Here is a 24,419-nt window from a genome sequence, read left to right as displayed (position 1 = left end):
AACATAAGACTGAAAGGTCTTCTCAACTGCTCCGTCCCCAGAATTTTCTACTCATCCCCCTCTGCTCTTATCATCTCCACCATCACCACCATCACCACCATCATTATCATCGCACCGTTATCCTCACCACCACCACCGTCATCATCACCATCACCATCATCACCATCACCAGGATTATGGAGAACTTCGTATTGCCCAGGCACTGCTTAAATACTTTACACTCAGTGCTTACAGCGATCCTACGAGGAAACCATGAGATGAGGTGATAGCCCAGATCACGCAGCTATATGTGGAGAGGTGGCTAAGCAGGACTTCTGGCCAGTGTCTCTGAAGAGTCCTTTCTTGGTCGTCACTCGATAGCTACCTTCTTACCCCCAGCTGCACCCCAAGAACTGGGGCTGTGCCTCATTCACATCTGCATTTCCAGCTTCTCTCATATAGCAAATTTATCTGAATGAATGAGTGAATGAGTGAAGGGATGAATGTGAGCTCCCCTAATGCAGCTCTGAATAAAAAAGCCTCAGCATATGGAAGTGGTTCCCTGAGTATTAAAAGAATAAATAACAATATGAATTAACAAGGATTCCCCAAATGTGGGCTCCTAGTGCTTACTCCCCATAGCTCATCTGGCCCCCACCTGTAGACCTGGGCCTACGTCAGCATATTTCAGGTCATCCCACCCCAACATCACCTGCTGGACTCCACAGAAGGGAGTCCAGGCTCAGTTGTGCCTCTAGAGTATCCAAGTTGCCTCCTTCCCTCCCGGCCATGGTGTTACCTAAAAGTCTGGGACCTGGGACATCTGAAGTGGTCCCAGGAAACTCCCTCACTCCCCATCACACTATCATTTCCAGGGGCCTAGCTCCAGTCCCTATCACCAGTTCCTCCTGAGTGCTGATATATAAGCCACTGCCAATGACTGAGAGCCATCTAAGTGCCATATTCTATGCTCAGTGCTGTCCATGATTGTCCCCAGTCATTCTTACATGCTATGCAGCCAGGGTGCTTCTCCCATTATATAGCTGAAAAAACTAAGGCTTGGAGAGGTGATGTGACTCGCCTAACCTCACACATTTGGTGAAAGAATTAAGCCTCTGACGTAGGCTTTGCTAGTTCCAAAACTCAGATCTTACTGATACCATAAAGTCCCTCCTTCCTAACTGTGGGCTATTGTCTGAGGCTTTGGTACCCAGCCAACTCTTGCCAGTTTCCTAGGGTTACTACTACTCCAGAAGCACCAGCCCCCACCCCAGACTCCCATTGCATATATATGCATCTCCGGGTGGTGCTCCTCCCACCTGACCAGCCCTGATGGCAGCTCACCGTCAATGCTGGGTCAGGGTGCTGCTTTTAGACTCTAAGCTGAATGGGCACTGGGTCTTGCTTTTCGGTGTGATGTGCTGTGCTCTGGAGCCTAGGATCTTATCTCCCCCACCCATCCATGCCTGCTGTCCCCAGAGCCAGGCCTGGCAGCCTCCCCAGCTGCCCCCTCAACCGCCCCCCTCCCCCCCCTCCCTGCCATCCCCAGCCGGTCAGAGCAGTGCCAGACTGTGCAGCAAAGGCAAGCCGTTTCAGAGTTTGCCCTCCGCCCCTCACAGCGGCAGCCAGAGGAATTCCTGGCCAGGAACAGCCCTCTCCCAACAATCTGCAAGAAGGTCTTTTGCAATTTATATCTCCGGCTCTGCTGAAGAAAATGGGAATGGATGTACTCACTGAGCAGAAAATGCCAGAAGGCATTCCGGGGCGCAGAATCCCAAACGGAGACCTTCTACAAGGGGACTGAACAGACAGGCAATGCTGGGAGGAAATTCTTGCCCCATGTCAGGCTGCGCAGGCTCAAAGGGTTATTTATAAATGCTAGAGTACGTATTTTCAAGGCGGCTATTGAGTGGGAATTGGAATAGAGCAATGGGAGAAGTCATGTGGACATCCTAATCAGCCAGCTTTGACACTTAGCAGCTCTGTGGCCTTTGATCCGCATGCAGTAACTGTTTTTCAGCACCTACTATGTGCCAGGCACAATGCAAGGCACTAGGGATACAAAGGTGAACGACACTGAAAGAGAAAATCCATATTGTGGTGCTTAGTCGTAGGGGAGGTTGCTAAGAACTTAGTCCCAAATAAACAAATGCACGTTTACACGTTGTAATGATGTGTGATGCCAGCACAGAAAAGAATGAGGGCAAGAGATAAACCAATAGGAGGGGGCCAGTCCCTGGGGAACATGGTTAATAAACGCCTCTCTGAAGAAGTTTGAAGGAAGACCTGAAGAATGTGGAGCCTGCTGGGAAGAGTGGGGAGGAAACCCCCGGCAGAGGGCATAGCACAGGAAAAGGCCTAGAAGTGAGAGAGAGCTTGGCATGACTAAGAAGTGAAAGAAGGTGGCTGGAGCTGATGCCCGGGGTGGGGAGGGATGTGGGGAGCGGGCATCTGGGCGAGATAGAAGTGGTAACCCAGGCAGGATCAGAGTATGTGGGCCAGGCATGGCTCAAAAGACTCTGGATTTTTGTCTTAAGAATTAATTGAAGAGCCTTTAGGTAAAGGAATGATATGCTCCATTTTATATGTTTAAAAAAATTTGTTAATGTTTATTTATTTTTGGAGAGAAAGAGACAGAATGTGAGTAGGGGAAGGGGCAGAGAGAGAGGGAGACACAGAATCTGAAGCAGGTTCCAGGCTCTGAGCTGCCAGCGCAGAGCCTGATGCGGGGCTCAAACCCATGAACTTCAAGATCATGACCTGAGCCGGAGATGGAGGCTTAACCAATTGAGCCACCCAGGCACCCCTCAGGTGCCGCATTTTTTATGTTTTTAAACGGCCACCATGGCAGCTGGCAGATGGTAGGAGGATGAGAGTGAAAGCTGGCAGACCACTTAGGAAGTGGAGTAGCAGAAGCAACTGTGGTCACCGAAAGAGATGTTACGGCCGTGGGCCGTGAGGAGGGTGGCGGGAAAGATGGAGAGATGTGAGTCGATTTAAGAGAAATTAAGGATGCCAAAAAATCAGTCTCAGTGATAAATGAGTACTGACGGCCAAAACCGGAAGATGTCTAAAATGATGAAAAACTGAATGAATTTGGTGCTATTTCCAAGAGTGAGAAAACCCAAGGATAAATCGGTTGGAGAGAAAGGCGTAGTGGGGGAGGGGCTCCCAGGCTGGGTTTCAGACATAGCGACTGGGAGACAGCCTGCTGGCTATGGTGAGTAAGCAAGGAGGAGTCTACAGTTCAGGGCAGACACTGGGATTCAAAGTATAACTTCGGGAGTTATCATCTTAATATGTTATTTCAGTCCTTGGAACTAATGAGAGGAGAACTTAGGACTCAGCCCCAAGGAGGCCCAACATTTAGAGGTGAGGCAAGTTGCTTTTCTTCTCTGAACCTCATGGCTCCCATCTGTAAAGTGGGGTGATAATCGTAGCTACCTCACAGGAGGATCTCAGGAACGTTTGTTCTTTTTTCCATCCCCTAGTTGGGCACATTGGTTTAAGGACTTGGGTTTGAGAGTTTGGCCCTTCCTGTCACTCTCGTGTGATGTGGGGCTATGATATTTGTGGTTTCCATTTCTACATTGTGTGGTCCTTGTTTCAAGATCTGTTTTCTCTTTCCACCTTCTGAAAACTCCACGAACACATGTGTCATGGATATTGTACGCTCCTGTTGTCCACCTACCTCCCTGGCTGGTCCTTCGATGTCTCTGGGCTGGCTTATCCCCCACTTTACAGGCCTCCAATGGCTCTTTGAAATGCCACAGGGCTCTGTTCTGGACCCAGCCACTGGCTCCATGTTTTTTTTAGATCACTTCAACCATCTCTCTACTTCTGGCCAGTCAACATAATTTTCCAAAACTACTGTCTATGACAGGGTCACAAGGGCCCTTTTTCTCTAAAGGGCAGACCATCTGCGGGCCAAAAGGTCTCTCTTGTGGCTATTTGACTCTTCCATCGTAGCGTAAAAGCAGCCACAGAAAACATATGAATGAGGGTGGCTGTGTGCCAATAAAACTTTATTTACAAAAATAGGTAGCAGGCGGGATTTGGTGTTCAGATTTGGGTCGCATTGGCTGACGCCTGGTCTATGATAGAAATGTAACCCCAGTCATTGAGCTCTTCGGTTTTAAAGATAAGTTCTTGTAACTCAAAAAATCAAATGCAGGACTTTTCACCCTTCCATGCTGAGCTGTGCTGGTGCTTCATTTCAGCAGGTAGCATACAAGACCCTAGTTTAGAAGGGCTCAGCTGTTCTGGAAGGTATTTGGACACATAGGCAGAAAGAACTTTTGGGGTCATTTCAATGACTGGGGAAAAGCTTTGTTAGCTTTTAGTAACCAGAGGCCAAGGGGACTGAGTCTCTTGCAACGTGTAAGACAGTCCCTGGTAACAGAATTTGTCCCTCCCCAAATGCCAATAGGGCCCCCCTGAGAAAAACTTTCTAGCTGCTGTCTGCATGGGGGGAAGGTTGGAAGATAATAGGAAACACTGGTCATACAGCCAAAGGCAACCTCGCAGCAGAATAAACTGTGGGTGGCTGATGGGTGTCCTCTCCCAGCGGGACCCTTGGGCGGATCTACAGGGACCTGCTGATCTATCTCCTCTCGAGTCTCCAGCAGTTGCCTGGCCCTGGACCATCCATGAGTTGAGTGCTGAGTCCCCAGGGCTTCCAGAGCATGTTCTCAGGATGGTGGAGATTGCCTCCTTGACCCTCCCACCTGCTCTGCCAAGTACAGCCCGCCCGTCCTTCGCTCTCTCTCTCTCCTCTTCCACTCTTCTCGGCTGAGGGTGCTTCTCCCTGTGATGTGCAGGAAGTTCACGTCAAAGCCCATTAGCTGTGTGAGCTGCGGTAAGATAATGAACCTCCTATGGGTTCCAGCTCCTGTTTTGCTGGGGATTCATTCTGACCACAATATGATTTCTTAATAAAATTCTGTTTTGTCCCCACCCAAGTAAGGTTGCCCAATGTCCCTTGCAAGCAGAGGGCAGAGAGCTCACCAAATCCACACCCCTACGTTTGGGCAGAGTGTCACCTTTATCATGAACAAATGTCTACCTGGCCCAAGACTTGTGTGTGATCATCCTGCAGGTAAGGCCTTCCCCAAGATCCTCTCTGGTTCATGGTCTGGGCCAGGCCCAGGACCCCGTGGGCAATCATGGTCAGCCCCGCTCATCCTGAATTGCTTATTGGCTGATGAAGGAGGCCAACAGATAAACAGTTACTCCCAGTGTGACAAATACAATGCAGAGGAGAAAAAAAATTCTGGGTCGCGGCGGGGTAGAAGCAAGAGAGTTTGCCCAGCTTGAGGACAGTCTACAAGCTTTATTGAAAAACAATGTTTTTATTGTTGTTGTTCCAATCAAACTAGTACCTACTCATGGTTAGAAAGATTTATAATAAAACGCAACCAACAGGGCGCCTGGGTGGCTCCGTCAGTTAAGCGTCCGATGATGGCTCAGGTCATGATCCCACAGTTCATGGGTTCGAGCCCTGTGTCAGGCTCTGTGCTGACAGCTCAGAGCCTGGAGCCTGCTTCAGATCCTGCGTCTCCCTCTCTCTCTGCCCCTCCCCTGCTCATGCTCTGTCTCCTTTTCTCAAAATTAAATAACATTTTAAAAATTGTATTTAAACATTTTAAAAAATGTATTTAAAAAACGCAACCAACAAAAGGAAGTAATTCTTGTGATGAATTTTGAACATTAAGTAAAAGTTAGCAGAGAACGGGTGTTCTAAGAAGAGGGAATCATGTGACCAAAGGCATGGAGGCCAGAACGTTTAGAGAATGAGGTTGGTGGGTTGTTGTTGGGCCATAAGATGTGAAGAAGGAAGTGGAGGTGGTTTTCTGGAGTGAGGCTGGAGTGGCAGGCAGATCACAGAGACCTTCCAAGCCATGTTAGGGTGGCGACGGCATCGTGTGGACAACGGGGAACCGTGGAGGGTTTGAGGGCAGTGGTTCTCAACTGGGGATGATTTTTGCCTTGGGAGCACTGCACAATGTCTGGAGCATCTTTGGCTGTCACCATGGGGTGGGGGGAAAGGAGGGGTTCCATGTTGCTAGCATCTAGTAGATGGGGAGAGGCTGGGGTGGCTGCTAACCTTCCTACAACTTTAAGGACAGCTTTCCCTACAGTGAAGAGTTTTCCTTTCCAAATGACAGTAGTGCCAAGGTTGAGAAACTGGGTTAGGGCGGTGAGTCACCCAATCAGATCAATTGCTCTTGGTGGTCTCCCCAAATCCAACCAGAGGTCTGGCAGCTCCTGCAGAGGAAGGTGGTCTTAGACTTGGACTTAGACTTAGACTTAGACTTTGTCTCCATCTCTAATTATCTAGTTTGTGGAATGGTATCAAGAGCGGGGAGTCTCACAGACCAGGGTTCAAGGCTTAGCTCTGCTTAGTCACGATGGTCACCCAGCACAGGACATTTACCGCCTCCCTGAGGCACAGCATCCTGTGTTTACGAGAGGGCAGAAACATCGATCCCACAGAGCATGTGACCTTTGTTTCTTTTCGTGCTCTAGAAACCAAGCCCCTCAATATCCAACTGAGAATTTAATGACTGGAGGACCCCGTGACTTGACTATCTGTGAATTCCCTTTTCTCCCTACCCTTGACCTCTCACTCTGGTTCAGAATGTGGTCTGCATGACTTCTATCTTCCCTGCCGGTGATTTTTCAAAATTAACTGTCCTGAGATGTAGTTCACACGAAGCAAAATGCACCCATCTTGAGTGCACAGCGGAGTTCAGACAAATCTGTATAAGGTGCCTCCGTCACCATGATCAAGACAGCAGGCATTCCCATCTGCCCAGAAAGTTCTCACGCACCCTTCGCAGCCAATCCTCTTCCTCCTCAGCCCCAGGCAGCCTTGATTTGCTATGAGTCACTACAGATGGGTTTTGATGAATGGAGTCATCCACTCTGTGCCCTTTATGTCTGACTTCTTACACCAAACCTTCCTGAGATTCACCCACGTGGCCACATATATCAGTAGTTCATTCTGTTTTATTACCAAGTGGTGTTTCTCTGCACAGCTGTCTCATGGTTTATTTATCTAGTCACCTGTTGATGAATATCCAGATTATTTGCATTTTTTCTGTTGGACATAAAGATGCTATGACAGCGTATATTGCTTAAAATATTTTAACAGGTCTCCATTTCACTTAGAATCTGATTTAAGTTCCCCTCTATGGCCCCCAACGTCCCCTCTGTGATCGGATTCTGCCTGTCTGACCTCATTTCCTCCTCTCTCTCTGCCTCATGTGTTCTCTTCATCCACACTGGCTTCTTTGAGTTCCTTGAAGAAGTCAGAATTGCCGGAGAGACACCATGACCCTCGCCATAATCCTGCCGGCTCCAGACCAGCTGAGTGCTACTGGCTGCCTGCCTGGGATATGCATGAACCTTCTGGAATCATTAAATCAAACTGATACTTGAACCCTAATCTCTAGTGAAGCATTTTATTTTAATCCCCTAAGCACTTCAGCTCGACTTTTCCTCTGGGCCTGCCATTCTGGGAGAGCTCACAGAGCCCACCTGATCCTTTCTGATTGAAATCCCCCACAGGCCAAGGGGTGGGGGCATTTCTAATGATCTGCTTAACCCTGCGACAAGTCTTTTTTTTTTTTTTTTTTTTTTAACCCCGTAATGATCTCCTTTAGTATTATCAGCAGTGGAATTACATTTGCAGGCTTTGCTTAGGGTACAGATATCATGAGCATTTTGGGGGTGCTGTGGCATCTCAGTTAGCAGTTTCACATGCTCAGTGATCCATTTTAATTCTCAGAATGACCCTGTGAGATAGGGATGTCTTCTTTACTGGAAGGGAGATGGAATGTCTGCGAGATGTGGTGTGCTGGGCCAGAAATTTCTATATGACAGTCTGCTTTTATGTGTCATTTTGAAATGTTTATCTTAGTAAACCTGAGATGTGCCTTCTGGTTTCCAGTAGTTGTAAACTAGAGTCTTTAGATCAACCCTTTCTGAAAAACAATTTTAAAAATTCTGTACCACATCTAAAACGCACACCCCCTTTGAATCCTGGGGTGACAGAAGAGGTTGTCTTTCTTGCAGGCTAACGAGAGAGATGGGAGAATGTAAATCGCCAGTCACTTATCCCTGAGAGCTGTTGTCACCCTCTGCACTTGGGATCCCATAAAGTGGTTGTGAAGGACACGGGGGTCGGAAACTAAGGACCACAGTGTGAATATTGAGAGGATATCTTCCCCGAATGTTGCACCAGATCTAAACTCGCACTGCTCCACCAAGGTAAACTTCAGAGACGGGTGTGGCACTGAACAAAGCAGGAGGGGAAAGAATGAGAAGGGGAAATGTTCTGAGAAATTGTGGTGGTAGACCGGCTGTGTGATGGATTTGCACCCGGGAAGGCATCTCCTGGGTGGGCCTGGGAACTTTAAAGGTGTGAAATTGGCATGAGTCACGAGTTGGTCTCAACTGCTAGTGTCCCCAGCACCTAAAATAAGCAAAGGCAAGTCTCCTGGATCGCTGGAACTCCCCATAAGTAACAATGAACAAATAGGCATCAGAGATAACAAGGCATACAAGAAAACACGATTTATGAATGAAAACCAAGAGACAGTGAAAGTGGTCCCACACAGACTTTAGATTTTAAAACAACTACATTTACCAAATTTAAAGAAAGAAATGATAAACTTAAAAATAACTTCATGGGGTGGGGTGCCTAGGTGGCTAAGTCAGGCATCTGACTTCAGCTCAGGTCATGATCTCATGGGTCATGAGTTCCAGCCCCACATCAGGTTCTGTGCTGACAGCTCAGATCCTGGAGCCTCTTTGGATTCTGTGTGTCTCTCACTCTCCGCCTCTCCTCTGCTCCCTCTCTGTCTCTCTCTTTCAAAAGTAAATAAACGTTAAAAATAATAATTAATAAATAATTAAGTAAGTAAATAACATCATGGGGGCAGAAAGCAATAAAAATGATACAGCATATGTGAAAATAAAAACAAATATAGGGGGCGCCTGGGTGGCTCAGTCATTTGATTGTCCAACTTTGGCTCAGGTCATGATCTCATGGTTTATCGAGTTCGAGCCCCGTGTTAGGCTCTGTGCTGACAGCTCAGAGCCTGGAGCCTGCTTTGGGTTCTGTGTCTCCCTCTTTCTGCCCGTTCTCTGCTAGCACTCTGCCTCTCTCTCAAAAATAAAGAAACATTGAAAACAAATATAATTTCTACAAGTTCAAAGAATATAGTAACGAGAAATTATCACAGGACATTTGGCCAATATATAGGCCACAGCAGAAGAGAGGCCTAGGGAATCAATTACCTGGAATACAGCATGGAAAAGAAAAAAAAATAATAGAGAAGAGAGGGTAATAAATAAAGGGAGTACATTGAGAAATTCATGCATTTGTTCAGAGGTTCAGAAGAGGTGAGGCAGAAGGGTAGAAAGAATACATGAAAAGATGATGGGCAAGAATTTTCCTGAACTAATAAAAGTCACCTATGCACAGATTCAAGAAGCCTAGAAAATACCAAGCAAAATATATTAAAAGGAAATCTGCATCTGGATATTGTAGTAAAGCTTCTCAAATGTAGAGACGAAGGGAAAAATCTTGAAGACAGACGAAAAGACAAATGATTTTTAAAGGAACAGTGAATGTATTTACAGCTGACTTCCCGAGAGCAAATATGGAACCCCAAAACAGGAGAATCATATTTTAAATGTGCTGAAGGAAAATAACCACCAGTCTAGAATTCTAGGCTCAACAAAAGTAAACAGATTAAAAACAAAAACAAAAACAAATGAAAGAACGAAAGAAAAGGAAGAGAGAATCTGTCAGGAGCAGAACCTCACTGAGGGAAATACTAAAGGGTTCATCGCCTCAGCACAAAGTTTCCCTAGATGGAAGGTCTGTCATATAAGAACTAAACAAGAAGAATGTATGGGCAAATGGAAATTAACAACAGTTGTGTGAAATAATCGTAATAATTTTTAAAGGTATGAACATTTAAAAGTTTGAGTTAAAACCTCAAACTGCAATGACATTTCAATGGACAAATGAAGTTAAAATTAAGGTTGTCCTATTTTCTGGGGGGAAAGTAATGGTTTTGTTAAGTTTCTACTTTGATAAGTTAGTTATAGATGATGTAATGTTTCAGGGAAACACTAAAGATGAAAAGCAGAGTGTATTTATACGTGGAATCTAGAAAACAAGTAACTAAACAACAAACAAAAGGCAGAATCAGACATTTAAATACAGAGAACAAACTTGTGGTTGCCAGAGGGGAGGAGAGTGGGGGTAAGGGCAAAACAGGTGAAGGCGAGTGGGAGATACAGGCTTCCAGTTGTGAAATGAATAAGTCCTAGGGATAAAAGGCACAGTATGGGGAATATAGTCAGCGGTATTGTAATAGTGGCATGTGGTAGCAGATGGAGGCCACACTTGAGATTAGCATCCCAAATGTACAGAGATGCTGAATCACTGAAACTAATGTAATATTGTGTGTCAACTACACTAAAAAAAAAAAAAAAAGGCCGAGCATATTACTTCCAGACTTGTACAGTGATCCGAAAACAAAGGCAAAAAGGAAGATTAAAAGAGAACATTAGTAGAAAACCCAATGTAAGATGGTATAAAATATCCAAGGAGCTCTATTTATAGACTCGAAGAGGCATTAATTGTAAGAAGCATCATTCTTTTATGTACGTTTAATAAAGAGAAAGCATTGGCCATTAAAACTGTCACAATGCTTTCTAAACTCTCAGAATTTTTATTTCTTACTTTTGAAAGAGCTCTTTCAGATTTCTTTTTATCATATATCATTTGGGCCTATAGGAGAAGGGCATTATACGTTAATAAATGGGCTAAGATATTCCTAAATCTTCTTCATATTCAAGAGCTATCATTTTTAAAACTTTTTCTTTTTTTACTCAGAGTAAACGTATTTGCCCACACATCAAACTCTGTGCCGTTGAGCACTTGGGTGACACGGCATTTCATAAAAGGGCTCCACTGTTGCCTCAGAGATTTCTTCAGAGCTGCTGTCACTCTAAAGATGTGACTGTGTATGTGCAGGCAGTGACAAATGCATCCCCACTACTTGGCCGACAGTGAATGCATAGCAATGGCGGTGATGCCAAGGTATGGATAAACATGCACTTAAATCAAAGAAATGCATATCAATAATTATATTAAATGTAAATGAACTATATACTTCAGTCAAAAGACATAGGTTTAAGAGCCCAAAAAACCTATCTACATAATATTTACTATTCATAAGAGATATAAAGGCCATCCTCATTATTCATGATAGTTCTGTTTTATGATGTCACTGGAAACACTCCATCAGCAAATGATGAGCTACTCTTGCTCCTACAAGAAACAGTCTCACATAGGTTATAGTCTTAAATCCTAAAATCTTATCCTGGTAGATTCTATTTTCTCTTCCTCCTCCCCATCTCCTCCTCCTCCTCCTCCTCCTCCTCCTCCTCCTCCTCCTCCTCCTCCTCCTCCTCTTTCTTCTTCTTCTTCTTCTTCTTCTTCTTCTTCTTCTTCTTCTTCTTCTTCTTCTTCTTCTTCTTCTTCTTCTTCTTCTTCTCTATTCTCCTTCTCCTTCTCCTCCTTCCCCTCTCCCCCCTCCACTGCCTCCTTTCTCTCCTCCTCCTCCACAAAAGAGAAAATGAGGTTCAGAAATGTAAAATGACTTGCTTGAGGACATCCCACTAATAGATGCCAGACTTGAGATTCAAACCCTGACCGCAGAGCCGGGGCTTCCTGCACGGCACGCACAGCCCTCTACCATCTCCATCCTCCAGTCATTTCTGTGTGAGGCTGGGACAAGGCGGTGGAGAGCATTGCCGTGTTCAACCTCATTTGAGAATGTGCACAATTTTAGCTGCTCTGCACATGTCTACAAATGACCATGGAAACACCACGAGTATTGATAACTGTTACAACTGTATTCTGGGGCGCCTCGGTGACTCAGTTGGTTAAGCATCTGACCTCAGCTCCGGTCATGATCTCATGGTTTGTGGGTTTGAGCCCCACATTGGGCTCTGTGCTGATAGGGCAGAGCCTGCTTCAGATCCTTTCTCTTTCTCTCTGCCCCTCCCCATTTCCATGCTCTTTCTAAAATAACACTAAAAAAAAGAACTAGTAAACATTTAAAAAAAAAAAAAAAAGGAACTAGTGGCTCAGTAGTTAAGCATCTGACTTCAGCTCAGATCATGATCTCACAGTCCGTGAGTTCAAGTCCCATATTGGGTAAGCTCGAGCCCCACTTCAGGTAGAATACACAAGCCCCATTTTCAGTGAGCCCCACTTCTCTCCCTCTCTCTCTCTCTCTCTCTCTGTGTGTCTCTGTCTCTCTCTCTCTCTCTTTCTCTGCCCTTGTGGGATTCTCTCTCTGCCCCTCACTCACTTATACCCACTCTCTCTTAAAAAAAAAAAAAAGGAGGGGGGAGGGAAGGAGGAGGAGGAGAAAAAGGCCTTTTACAAACCAAATACCCACTCACCCACCCATCCATCCCCTGCCCAAACACGTTCACTGAAGACCTACTGCATCCTAGGAACCCTAACAGACTCTAGAAGTACAGAGATCATCACCTGAGTACATGGCCTGTCCTTTGGGGCCATAGACTCAAAAATGAAAGGAGTCCAGTGTCCCCAGGGATGTCTTGAGGGGGCATTTTAGAAGGACAATTTAGAAGGGACATTTTAGAAGCATTCTTTTTCATTTTATCTGTGGTTGCGTTTTAAAGTAGAAAATGTGAGGGGCGCCTGGGTGGCTTAGTCGGTTAAGCATCCGACTTTCGCTTAGGTCATGATCTCGCGGTTCGTGGGTTCGGGCCCCGCGTCGGGCTCTGTGCTGACTGCCAGCTCAGAGCCTGGAGCCTGTTTCGGTCTGTGACTCCCTCTCTCTCTGACCCTCCCCTGCTCACGCTGTCTCTCTCTCTCTCTCTCTCCTAGAAATAAATAAAAAACATTAAAAATAAATAAATAAATAAAGTAGAAAATGTGTTCGTACCAGGATACAAGTACACAGTGTGTACTGTAATAAACATTGAATAAAGGAAGTACTCATTTTTTCTTTTATTTTTTGACCACTAGTTCTGTATGATCAAAAATCTCCAGGGACACCTGGGTGGCTCAGTCGGTTAAGCGTCCGACTTCAGCTCAGGTTATGATCTCACGGTTCGTGGGTTCAAGCCCCGCATCGGGCTCTGTGCTGAGGAATAGCTCAGAGCCTGGAGCCTGTTTCAGATTCTCTGTCTCCCTCTCTCTCTGACCCTCCCCTGCTCACGCTGTCTCTATCTCAAAAATTAAAAAAAAAAAAAAAAAATCTCCAGATGGCATAGGGAGAATATTAGGAGACTCCAGGTCACCTCTCCCAGGGGCTCCACAGACCAGTGTACATTTCTCTGTTCAAGCGTTTATAATGCCGAATGATGACCCACACAGTATCATGATGAAGAAACTGGGCTCTGGGGGCAGACAAACTGAGTTTGTATTCCAGCTTTGCTACTTGCTATCTAAGTGACCAAGGTGCCTAGCCTCTTAGGGTCTAGCTGTGGAAATTCTACAAGTTAATACATGAAAAACCTCTCAAGGAATATGTATAAGCCTCAATCCCACCCAGTATCCCCATCAGCCTTGTCAGGAGGAGGCAGCTGTCCCCCAGGGCAAGCACAGTGCTCTGCACCTAGTAGGTATGCATGTAAAGGGGTGCTGATAGAATCTCGTAGCTGCAGGTGGATTTAGGAGATTTCCCCCTCCCCCACAAATACCAAATGCCTCCTCAGCAAGTGGAAGCAAGCCACGTTCAGAAGCATTCTCTCCATTTAAGCCCAGAGATGCATATGGTGCAAGAAAAGCCATTTCATCCTGTCTCAGGTGTTAATTACAAGCTTTTAGCAACCAAAAGCTCTGAAACGACACCGAGGAGAAGAACTTGCACTATTTTTAGCAATGTTTTGACAGCTATATTACTAGACAAGTTTTCTTACCAGCCACCAGCTGATTGCCACGTGCCACCAAACAGATCGGCCTTCAGATCCGCAAGGATGGGGAGAGCGGAGATGGGAAACCATCCCTGCTAGGTGAGAATCTCTGCGAGCAGGGTCACTGACTTGATGATGGTCTCAGCCATGCCTTCTGTTCATCGCTCTGTGGATGTTGGACCTGCCTTTCCATTTCAACCTGCGAAAATCAGTTGAGGGGCACAAAATGGCAAGACGGCCCAGACCCAGTTGGACCCCACGGCCCCTTAGGCTGGACCAGAAACACAACCCTCAGAGACATGGGGACCAGGTGGAACACGAGGAACTTGGCCATGGTCTCTCTCTAATTATTACATACAGCACCTGTGCTGTTCAATGTGCTGCTGCCAATTGCAGGCTTCCAGATGAACACATGGAGCCTTTTCGCATTCACAAATGAAGACACTCACAATTTAATCACCGGTTCCTGGTTCAGGGAGCCCACCCTCATTGGCGAATAGCAAACCCAGCACCCCGGCCAGAGGGGCGTTGGAGAGGGCGTAGCGGTCCTTCCTGAGTGACATCCACCGATCTCCACTGGAAGAAATAAACAGTGACCCCCTGATGTTTAGACACTGTCATTTTATCAGTGAGAATGAGAAGCGAAGTGAGAGGCAGAAAGAAAAGTAGAAAGGGAGCGGTGGTGGGAGGGGGGCAAGGTGGGGGTGGTTTATCGAGACGTAAATTCCAAAGAACAAAGCGGCAGTGCCTGTGATTAGTTAATGGCCAATAATAGATTTTAATGTTTGCCAGGGGCACTTCTGCAACAAGATGAGTTTTCAGACCCATTCAGATAAAATACAATTTTAGAGGAACACAGTCTGGCAATCCCGAGTTCCAGAGAGGCAGCTGGTAGGGGGCTAGAACCTTGTCCTCACAAGTGGAACAAGCGAATTCACTTTTCGGCCTCCTCCCCGCCCCAAGATTGTACATCAGTCAGAGTGGTGTTTGAGGAGTAGACAAAATCAATGCACTTCCTGGACTTGGCATGTTAGTACTTAGTACCTAGCCTCGTAATCGCATGGTCAACAGTTCTTTTGACAGAAGAGTGTCCTTCAAGGGGACCCATTACCAACTAGCTAGGTCTTTGTGGATTGAAGAACTGAGCAGGTTTTCCAAGGTAGGAGCCCTTTGGGGGTGGGTGTCCCCAGATATTGGAGCCTCCTGAGAGAGCACAGGGCACGGGGTGGTGCAGAGGACATGTTGTCTGCAGGCGATGGAAACGCCAGCGAGTTGTCCCATCTTCCCATGGGGCGCACACATGAAGGTTCCAGAAAAAAGGACAGCTCAGCGGCATGGGAAGCGCTAAAAACATTTTGTGCTCATCTCTCTGAGTCTCACCTGGCAAGTGACAGTCCTGGCCCTAATAAATCCACTCGCTCGGAGGTCTGCAGCAAGCATTTTCCAGAGAAGGCTGAAGCGAAAGCCCTCGGTCATAATTTCTCTCTTTGATATGCTTCAAAGCGGACTCCTTCTGTACAAGGGAGACATGACTAACTTTGCTCTGGTATTTTTTTTTACATATCAAGTCAGGTGGCCCAGGATCTCTCTTTTGCCCCACCAGGCCTATTATGTGAACTGGAGATTCAGAGCTGCTACCTGAGGTGTGCTGGGATCGCACACCTTTTTGGGGCTAGGAAAGCCTTGAAATGCCTTTGGTTCTCAACCTTGATGCAGTTTACAGACTGTGTCTTCCCAGGATAGAAACCCCCCACAGCTCACCCTGTCCTGGACGTCAATAGCCTGGGGGTGGGGATCCCACTGCAGCTGTCCCCTCCCCTGGGAAAGCTAGCGGGCTCATGTGAGAAGGAAAACATGGAAACTTCTTCCCCAGGGTTTCCGGGAGACCTTGAGTCTTGTTTCCCTCTGGTCTAAAGGCCAGTTATTTGCTCCCCGATCTCTAAGCAGGTTGCTCAGTGGGAGAACCAACTGTGAGTGAGTGCGATTTTTTTCCTCTCTCTTTTTCTCACTCACTCTCTCTCTCTCTCTACACACACACACACACACACACACACAAGTATCTGCAAAAGCCTCTCTCTCCCTTTGATCAAAGTACAGTTGCTTTGAATACCAGCACCCTTCCCCGTTCCACACTCAGGGGAAACCCAGGCTCTCTGGACTTTCTGCGTCGTCTGTCCTGGCGGCCCCCGCTGCACATACGCCCCCCACTCCCTCACATGTAGCTGCTGCACTCAGGCCTCAGGACCTGGACCTAAAACGCACTGCCTTCCTTTAAATGTCACCAAAAAGCTGTCCTCACATTCTGGAGCACAATAAACTTCAAGCCTGGGGAAGAAGGGGAGAGAGGCTAAGAAACGTGTTCAAATGGCCTTGGTGTCACTGTTCCCAAAGCGCCCTCAGACCACCCAGCCCCTTCCCCATCTGGAGATTTTGCTGCCCCCTCCCCCCGGCCCCCAGCCACCTCCAACCTTGCTGACCCCTCTTCTGTCTCCTCGTACCCGCAGTTCCATACTTGCCCCTTCTCTGCAACATAACAAGTAGCGTCATCTCCTCACCTCGACTCTCAGCAGCAGCCGTCACCCCTGGACCCCACATCTGAGCCTTGACATTTGCCAGGGCATGTTCCTAATAGCCAGATGTTCCCGAACATGATACCAGTGCCAGCTGAGAGGATTTTACACAGGTATCTCCGTTTTTGCCTTAGCGCTATTTATTTCACATCATCGTCATCGCCAGCATCACCATGATGGTCACCATCATTATAATGCAGTGTGGTGGGAAGCAGCATTCCGCGATGGATGGCACCCAGGCTCGGGAGCCGGGCAGGAGTGGGTTAGAACTCCATCTCAAGCAGCGGCCAGCCGTGTAGCCTGGGGCAAGAGTCTTGATCTCTCTACGCCTCAGATCCTTCAAGTGCAGCAAGGACAGCGGCTATCACAGAGAGTTGATATAAGAATTGAACCAGACGTGTGAGCCGTCAACACAGCCCCTGATAGAGTCACATGGTTAACACACGGCGGCTGGCATTACCATCAGCACACCCACGGACCTGTCGCTGCCGCCCCCGGGGCCCGGGGCCAGGCGAGTAACACACATGCGTGTACATGCAACCAGTCACACGTGGCAGGGCCCTCGTTGGGTTTTCGTTGTGCTTAGTAGCATCAGCTTCATGGAGAGTGAAATTGGGCGTTTATTTTTCTTGTCCTCTTTATGATCCCGAAACCTCCTTAAAGGTAGGCAGTCGGCCATCTCCACCTAGTACCCGGTGTCCTCTAAACTCAGCAGAAATGACTGAATGAAATCGCTCGTCCTGAAAGTGGGGGAATGTGACCCCATCGGATCTCTGAGTAGTCAGTTCTCTGTGCAGCAGTACAGGGAGGGGGGGTGGGAAGGAAGCTGGGGTGCTCTGATGTGGTGGACATCACCCCCAAGGCATTACCTCTGCAGGAAAATGGCAACACAGCAGTGAACTTAGGTTCTCGCCCAAGGTTTCTGGAAAAACTGCCATGGTTAGATTGAACTCAGTGAGAAGCTGCATAATAAATGGTATTTGAATGAATGAATGAATGAATGAATGAATGAATGAATATATCACCCATTTTGGCACTTGAGTTTTTTTGAGGGGGTTCACTCTCTTCTTATTTATTTTCTCCTTTCTTTCTTTCTTTCTTCCTTCCTTCCTTCCTTCCTTCCTTCCTTCCTTCCTTCCTTCCTTTCTTTCTTTCTTTCTTTCTTTCTTTCTTTCTTTCTTTCAAGTTTACATCCAAGTTGGTTAGCATAGATTCCTTAATGCCCCTTACCCATTTAGCCCATTCCCCCTCCCACAACCCCTCCAGCAACCCCCTGTTCATTCTCCATATTTAAGAGTCTCTTATGGTTTGTCCCCCTCCCTGTTTTTATATTCTTTTTGCTTCCCTTCCCTTATGTTCATCTGTGTTGTATCTTAAAGTCCTCATGTGAATGAAGTCATATGATATTTGTCTCTCTCTGACTAATTTCACCTAGCATAATACCCTCCAGTTCCATCCATGTAGTTGCAAATGGCAAGATTTCATTCTTTTTGATTGCTGAGTAATAGTCCATTGTGTATATATACCACATCTTTATCCACTCATCCATCCATGGGCATTTGGGCTCTTTCCATATTTTGGCTATTGTTGATAGTGCTGCTATAAACATTGGGGTGCATGTGCCCCTTCAACACAGCATAACTGTATTCCTTGGGTAAATACCTAGTGGCACTTGTTATTGTTTATATAAAAGCCCTCCTGAAAAATTCTTCCGAGAGTTCAGGGTCAGAAAAAGCTCATATCTCTGTGGTATAAAAAGTTCCTCTTCATTGGCATCCTGCCTCTAACCATGCAGTAAAGGGCATTCTCTAGACCAGCCCTCGGGCTCAGCCTCACTCTCCGGGCTCTGTGGAAACTGCATGGACCCCACAGCTGCCTGTCTGCCAGGCCTCCGTGGGGTCTGGTCCTGCAGGGGCACATCACACACAGGCCACTTTAGTTCTCTGCCCTTTGCTTGATTGGTTGGCTGCTTTACCACTCACCCAACCGCTCTGGAGCACAGATCCTTAGCCTGACCTCTCTCTTTTCATGCTCTTACTCATTTCACAGTTCACAATTGTTTAAAATCTGCTCCCATGTGAAACCTCATAAAGTTGCAGGCTAGTGTCCCGGTCTCTGTCCCCTCCCCCTTGTTACCTCAAAGCACACAGCTGGACCCTTCCTCCTACTAGACAAGAAGAACTCTGTCACCCACTATGTTTCCCTCTTCTACTTGGCTGCCAGGGAACTTGGAGTTATGCTTTATACTCAGTGTAAAAGTTGGGTTTTTAGATGCTGTCTTTTCACTCCCTTTTCTTCCTTGGCTTTTTTAGCTTTTAACTTCAAATGTTTGTTTTTGTATATCTGATTCATTTGTTTTAAGACGGAAGGTTTAAAAAAACAAACAAAGAAAAAAAATCTTCCAGTTCCATTGAGATGCTTAGAATTCTACTCTTATCCTGTATGGCTTCTCCAGAGAAAAGGAAAAAGGAAATCACAGTCTTTTTCTTTTTTAATGTTTTATTTATTTTTGAGAGACAGAGAAAGACAGAGCACTAGCGGGGGGAGGGGCAGAGAGGGAGACACAGAATCCGAAGCAGGCTCCAGGCTCTGAGCTGTCAGCACAGAGCTTGATGCAGGGCTCAAACCCATGAACCACGAGATCATGACCGAGCCCAAGCCAGACGCTTAACAGACTGAGCCACCCAGGTGCCCCGATGCTTTTACTTTGTACATATTCTCTTTTTTAATTTCTCACTGAGGGAGAAGCCATTTTATTCTCCACTTTAAAGAGGACAAAACTAAGGTGCACATATTTTTTTGTCTGTGTCCAGGACTTAAGCTCCCGGGGAATAAGATGCTGGCCGTCTTTCGTGCCATTCTTAACATCTGTCATCACCTGGTGCAGAAGTTTAATATGTAATTTCTGATTTACCAATTTATTGATCAACAGAATGAACACTCATCTCCCAAATTAATCATGACACCTCCCCGGGGGAATGAAGTAGGTCACGGAGCTCTGAAACCCAGCTGAACCAGATTCTGCCTAGGGCAGCCGGCAGGATGGATGTTCTTCTGCGACGCTGTCAGAGAAGTGCAGGGACAGAGGGCAGCTGGGGCACATCCCTGTCCCTGAGCTGGGCTGCACAGCACTGTGGGGTCTAGGGGCAGAGTCTCGCTGGGGTCCAGCCTCCCTCTGGCACAAGTCTCAGCCCATTCTACTGTAGTTTTTTTCTCTCCCCATAAGTGCCTTAGTGGACTGGCATAGAGTGGATGCCAATGAATGGAAAGAAGGAAGGAAGGAAAGAAGGAAGGAAGGAAGGAAGGAAGGAAGGAAGGAAGGAAGGAAGGAAGGAAGGAAGGAAGGAAAGGAGAAGGGAAGGGAGGGAGTAAAGAAGAAGAGGAGGGAGGAGGGAAGAGAGGGAGGGAGGAAGGGAGGGAAGGATGTAGTTGTGATCCCGTTATGAGGTAGCTCACATACCAGGATCCAACACTTCGGTTTTAAAGAGCACAAGCATCTCTTGGTGGGAATGAAACAAAAGTCCTGGGGCAGATAAGCGTGAGGAACCTTTAGGAAAAGAGACTTCAGAGAGCTAATGACAGGGCGGGCAAGGGCAAGCCTGCAAAGCCCCACCTGTCCTGGGGACCCCACCACTTCTCCAAGGCCCTGCCTCCAAAGCCCCAAGGGGTCGTCAGCCCTGAAATCCCCTCTTTGCTGAGAGAGACGCTCATTTTTCACATTACTGCCTTACACTCTCCCTCTGTGTGGGGCTGATTAACTCCGGCAAAAAGCACTGCCAACAGCTGAAAACTTAAAACAAAGGGTCTGTACAAAAGAATCGTGTTCCCCCTCCTTTTCGTTTATTTAAAACAATTTTACCCTCTGTAGTCCCGTATGGCTCCTGCATAAATTACGCTTGAAGACTGGCCCGCTGCTAGCATGCTCGCCTCACTGCCTTCGCTCCCACTTTCAGAGCTGCCAGTTAAGCTTTAAGCATCTTGAAAACGTATTGTCTGGAATGAAACAACCAATTATGCTTTCAGGTTTTGTGGCATAATATCGCAGAAACCAGCAATTACAGAATCAGAGTGGCATCGAATGGGGGTAGAAGGGAGTTAGCACGGATTATTCTTTAAATAGCAGTTACATGAACTCATAATAAATAGGTATTAAGTGTTAAATGTATGATAAGTAATTCTTGACAATGCAATTATCCAAACAGAAGAGGGAAAAGTGGCAATATGACATTGTCAAATTCTTTTGTGCACAGCACGCTCGGTTAGACTGAGAGATGGAGGGAATTCGCCTTTGTTCCAGCCGGTGGTGGAGGCGAGAGTGCAGATGTGGGTACTGAAGGGGATGTGGTGAGGTCCTGAGAGAGGGCAAGGTTTCAAAAGAGCAAAGCCTTTTCCACGGGGTGGGGGGGCGGGGGGCAGAATGTGGCTGACCAGGAAATTCCATTGACAGTGACCTCGGTGTAATGTATAGCCAGTTAATTAAACACATACTTAGGGAGTACCTGCAATACTTTGCATATAAGCATATAGCCAGGTGCTTAGCAAATAGCAGACATATAGGAAATGTTTGTTGAGCCTAGCTGGCACTTATAGGCGGGGCTGCTGTGTAAGGCCATCTGGGTTGTGCACTGCACAATTCTCACATAGATTAAGATGTGAAAAGGTTTCCTGCATGTTATGAGAGGCGATGCTCCTGCTTCGAAGATGCAGTAGAATTTGTATCTGTGAGCTTAGCACCTATGCTGGGTTCTCCAAAAAGGAAAATCAAATTTCAATGCAGTCAGTGGTTTTTAGCAATATAATTTAAAGATGCAAATGAAGTACCTATGGCCAGACTACTTGAGGTCAAAAATAAGCTTCCTTTATACAAGCTGTGTGTCTTTGGGGAAATTACTTAAATTCTCTGATTCTGTTTTCCTAGTTATAAAATATGGATAGATGCTAGTATTTACCACATTGGGGTAGTTATGAAGATTAAATGATGTAACGGATTAATGAGTTTGCAGATAGCTGTTCATAAAACGTCTTCCCTTTTCTACATAGGCACTTACTAGATTACATTTCTTGGGCCCCCAGAAGTTAGGTGTGGCTGTCTAACTCAGTTCGAGCTAACAGGATGTGAGTAAACGTGAAGCGTGCTACTTCCCAACTTGGCCCAGAATGCCAGCGGAGCATTCCAAAATCCTGGGACACAGCTGGGCCATGGGATGGAAGGAAGCCTGGGTCTCTGAAACGTCGTGTGCTGGAGAGGTCCCGCCAGTCAGGTACACTGAGCAAGGAAGAAACTACTACTCTGTCAAGGCACAGAGATCAAGGGTGGATTGGTAATGGCAGCCACCATTTCCATAAGTAACACATAATTTAGAGGACAGTGTGTGTGTTTTAACCATATTCTCTTGGGTGAGCTATGATACGGCCAGACACGGATCAAGACAGAAACCAGAAAGAGTTTTATACTTAGCTCCATGGTGAAATCACAGTGCCCCACTGACGGCAGTTCAGACCAGTGAAAGGATCCTGGAGCGTCTTAGAGGCCAGATCGGCAGAGGAAAGGCACCAGAAATGGCTTGGCAATCCCTAGCCCTGTGCTACGGTGTAGCTATGCTGCTAGACAGAGAGGCCTGGCTGAGCCCAGATTTATGGTCATTCTCATCCACGTTCTGGGCACATCGCTTGCCCAGGGAAAGCGGGCCACAACACTGTGAGTGGCCCCCGAGGTGAGGAAATAAATCCTCTTGTCACCTGCCATGTGAAGGGGCGGGTGGGTCTTCCAGCCCCAGTCAAACCTTCAGAAGGCCATGGCTCCTGCCAGCAGCTGCACTGCAGCCTCATGGGCCAGAACCCACCCCCCACCCCCCCACCCCCACATCTAAGCTACTCCTGGATTCTCAACTCTCAATGTCTGTTGTGTAAAGACTAGCATTGGTCCTGCCTTTGGGCCCCAGGGATCGCATAATCATAGAATTATAAAGCTCAGAGGGTGCCATCTAGGTTAACCTTTTTCAGTTTCCCCATTATACATATGGGAAAACTGAGGCCCATAGAAGGGAGGCGATTTGCCCAAGCTTTTGCATCATGATGCTCACGTCCCCAGAAATAGTCCTTACTCCACAAAACCCTTTGTCTTAATATTAGTTGTTCTTCGAGGTCTAAATCAGTCTCCTGTCTCTGGGAAAACGTTCACGGTCTCCATTGGTCTCTAACCTATTAAACACTACAGTGTGGACAGTGTCTCTGCCTCAAGTCTTGGCCTTCTACTGTCTCTTCACACAAGAGGCAAAGTGTCCCCATAGCTTGTTATAGTAATGGCTTCAAGTGTGTTCACACTTCCCTGTGTCTATGTTCTTGGGTAGACTCTTCCCTTGGGTAGGGACCCACCCTTGACTGACCCTTGGTGGTCCACTAGCTTTGGCCAATGGGACCCTACACGTGTGATGCTAGAGAGACCTGGAAAGTGCTATGTCTGGGGACTTGCCCTAGCTTGGCTGTTCTTAGAAATGGGAGCCTCCGTGTGAACAAGCCCAAGCATGCCAGTGGATGAGATGCCATGAGGTCCAGTTGCCCCTGCTGCCTGGCTGACCTCCAGCAACCCCCCAGAAGCAAGCTGCCTTGCTGAGCATGGATGCACCGAATAGCCCAGCCAAGCCAACAGAAGAGGCAAAGAGCTAAGCCCAGCCTAAATTACCACCTTGCAGAATCTGCTCAATCACTGGTTTTAAGTGTAGACCCTCCGTTTGGGGTTGATGCACAACGTCACTCCCAGAACAAACTCCAGGGTCCTTACCATGGTCTGCAAAGCCCTACATAATCTCTTGGAACTAAAACAACCTACACATCCACACTTGCTGTCTATGTTAGTATGACTCTACTTACTACTTCTTCATCAACACGATTTTACTGGCCCAGGAAACTCTTGCTTTGGAGGGCAAAAGTTGGTGAGTGACAGTATTGTTCATTCCACAGGTTTCCCAAAAGGCCCATCAACTCTCCAACAAAGGGCGTCAAACAGTAGTTTAGACTCTGAATCCCCGGCCTTGAAACTCTTTAGCATCCTTGCAGGATCCAATGTTAAACTGTTGCATCATGATCCTCAGCCCGTCGTAACCATGATCCTTCACTGAAAGACTTGCCCAAAACCAGACTTCGAACTTCTCATATATATCCTAACTTTGTCCCTCCCTCTCTGAGGCACTACTAGGACCCTGTGGAAGGGGTCTTCTTCCCTCTTTGGGTAAGAATAAATTTAGCTTTGTTGAATCAACAGGTGATTGGTGATTATTTTCCAGAAGCCAGCATTCGCCATTTCCATTGCCTACTACCTTGGTCACTGTGCTCCTTGCTCATGCGGAGGCTGGTGTGGTGGTGCTCCAGCCTCACCAGCTTCCGTGCTCTTCCCTGAACGTGGCAAGCATATATTGGCTCAAAGTCTTTGTGCTTGCTGTGTCCACTGCCTGGGATCCACTGCCCTTTGTATTTGCCTGTTGCAACTCTCCCTACCTTCAGAACTGTGCGCAAACGCCACTTCTCCAGAGTCCTTGCCCAAAGAGCGTCTCATATCTAAAGCCTCAGTGCCCTTCACTCCCTCAGGTCTTTACCTTGCTTTGGTGTTGCTTTTCTTCAGGGCGCTTATCTCTACTTAAACCTTCATAGACACACACATACACACACACGCACACACACACACAGACACTTGTGTGTCTGCTTATTGTCTTTCTTCCTTTTTAGAAGGTAACTCTCAGGGGAGAGCACACCATCTGCCCCCCGCACCACTGTAAAGGCAGGGTCTAGGACACAGGTGCTCCATAAACATTTATTGAGTGAACTCTGATGAGTGGGTATTAGATGTTGTTGTCTTACTAATGCCATTGCTGTTACTGTCATCGTCCCATT

Source organism: Hyaena hyaena, unplaced genomic scaffold (assembly GCF_003009895.1).
Source record: "Hyaena hyaena isolate Hyena2069 unplaced genomic scaffold, ASM300989v1 scaffold_160, whole genome shotgun sequence".
Classification (NCBI taxonomy): Eukaryota; Metazoa; Chordata; class Mammalia; order Carnivora; family Hyaenidae; genus Hyaena; species Hyaena hyaena.
This window is presented reverse-complemented; position numbering follows the sequence as displayed.